Here is a 2500-nt window from a genome sequence, read left to right on the forward strand (position 1 = left end):
CCAAGACTTTGTATTTCAATGGGAAAACTGACAAAATCTCACTTGTTCAAGACTAGGCTGTAGCTCCCTAGTGCCCTATTCAGATACAATATCTATGTCAGTTTTCTGAATGTATTTTTCAAAACAAGGACATGACATGCAATATGGAACATGAATCAGCTGAATTTTTTTTTCATCATGCTGCATTTAATAACTTAATTAGAGATTTATTATATAGAAATAATCAAATACGTATTGGTAGTTTCATGATTGAAATTTTTTTTTACTAAATCATTGAAAAAAATAGCATTTTATCTAAGCACGAACATATATATATATTGAATTATGAACATTAAAGTTCTTTTTTACAACAGTCATTTTAACAAATTCTTTAGAATATACGTAGCACAAGAAAAAAGCAAAGTGAAATATAAAATACGATGTAAAATGTATAAGGTAAATGTACAAGCTGGTATACACACATGATAGCCGAATATTGTTAGAATCATTTGGGTAAACGTCTGGAAATCAAACACATAAAAATTCTACAAACATTCTTTTTTATGAAAGGCGAATATTGAGTTTACGCATATTAGTCAATGTAGGTAAATCCATATATATCAAGCAAAAGTTGGTTGAAAGCGTCCAAGCCTTGTGATTCAGGTCCTCGGGTTTGAGTTCCATAGACAGGGCCGTTTAATCACACTGTCGAAACATATATTTCCTGAATGGCTCGCCTGAATAAAAGACTCGCTAGAAAAGAGACTGCGATTACATGCGCTACGGTTGATGATATCGGAAAGCTGTAGACAAGTTCCAAGCGACTTCTTTGGTACATATTCCTTGGCTCGATTGGTAGCACCCTACGTGATTCATGGCCTAGGTTTTGAATATCGTAGACAGCAGTAAAATAAGACTTGCGCACATACACACACACACACACGCACACACACACACACACACACACACACACACACACACACACACACACACACACACACACACACACACACACACACACACACACACACACACACACACACACACACACACACACACACACACACACACACACACACACATACATACATATATATATATATATATGTATATATATATATATATATAATATATATATATATATCGCTGTGTATAACGCTCTTTCTTTATACATTTTCCTTACATTTTCCATACCATTCACATCAGTGACACATTTTGGATTACAAAGGAAGAGCATGCCGACATGAGACCTTTTGGTCACCAATAACACATCTTGGTCTTTTTTGTTATCACATTACTATATCAATAGGTTTGGTTTTAGCTGTAATTAGATGACATTCTGTTTAGGAAATCCGTTGGTGGCATAAGGATTTATTACAGTAACAAATTTTATTATTTCAGTTGTGGAAAATGACAAAATATTTTACAGAAGATTTGATTGGACCTCAGAATTTAAGCTGAATCTGGTAGAGGATATTTCCAGATCGTCACGATTTTTCTCTATTCATAACCTCTATGATTTTATGATATCTAGTATGTGAAAAAACATCGTTGGGAAACGTTTAGTGATAAATAAGATTTTTTCGAATCTTACACAGATTTAATTCCAATTACTGAAAATTTTCGAGTGTTTTGTCGAAGATTCCGAATAGTAAGAACTATCTGTATTGCTTTTCTCTCTCTCTCTCTCTCTCTTTCCATATATAACTTGTGGGTCTTTACTATTATTTCTATAGTTCACAAGGAAATATCCGAAATATTAGATACACTAGGCAAGCGCAATTTTTGTCATCCTTCTCCCCTTTTTTGGGGGTTAGTGCATTCGAATATATTTTACGTGGAAATTCATGGTATTCTGTGCTGTGCAAAACATCCACTTTTTCAGTATAATCTGTGGAATAGATTTCCAATAAAGCCGATGACCTGGGTAATCGGATTACTTTGTTTCATCACAAAAACATCGAATATGTATGATTAGATGCTTTATAATGAATTAACTAGTTTGGAAATAATCTAATTATCATCACAACATGGTTAAGCAACTCACACTGTGGACAGACAAGGAATAAATAAGCGCGTACAAAATTGTAGGTTTGTATGGTAATGTATTACATAATGAAGACATAAACGAGTTAATAAACAGTTTTAGCGCTACAAGACCAGGTGGCTGTTATCAAGCTTAAAGCGGGCCCTACACGATCAATATTATTGCGCAATATTCCGTATTGTACTGTATTATTGACCACTGGACAGACGCCTTCTGCCATTTGGGATGTCTAAGGGGTTTCAAGGATCACTATTTCCTGTCCCAACCATCACTAACCATCCCTACACCTTCAATAATAGTGGACAATACGGAATATTGCGCAATAATATTGATCATGTAGGGCCCGCTTTAGTGTTGATATACATGTCATTCCCCCTTCTATCCGGTAACAAATGAGTTGTACACTATCCCAGTTAAAATGTATCTATATCCACTTCGATAATGTGTGGCATTTTATATTTTAATCTAGTTGCT

The 2500-nt window shown here is 34.6% G+C and overlaps 1 protein-coding gene across 1 annotated transcript in view; it reads right to left on the minus strand.

Annotated features, from left to right (window-relative positions):
* LOC143020178 (uncharacterized) overlaps positions 1-2500 on the minus strand; it is a 160187-nt gene that overhangs the window by 6765 nt on the left and 150922 nt on the right. The window lies entirely within an intron of this gene.

The sequence above is a fragment of the Oratosquilla oratoria genome, chromosome 39 (assembly GCF_046742065.1).
Source record: "Oratosquilla oratoria isolate Oo_2021 chromosome 39, ASM4674206v1, whole genome shotgun sequence".
Taxonomy (NCBI): domain Eukaryota; kingdom Metazoa; phylum Arthropoda; class Malacostraca; order Stomatopoda; family Squillidae; genus Oratosquilla; species Oratosquilla oratoria.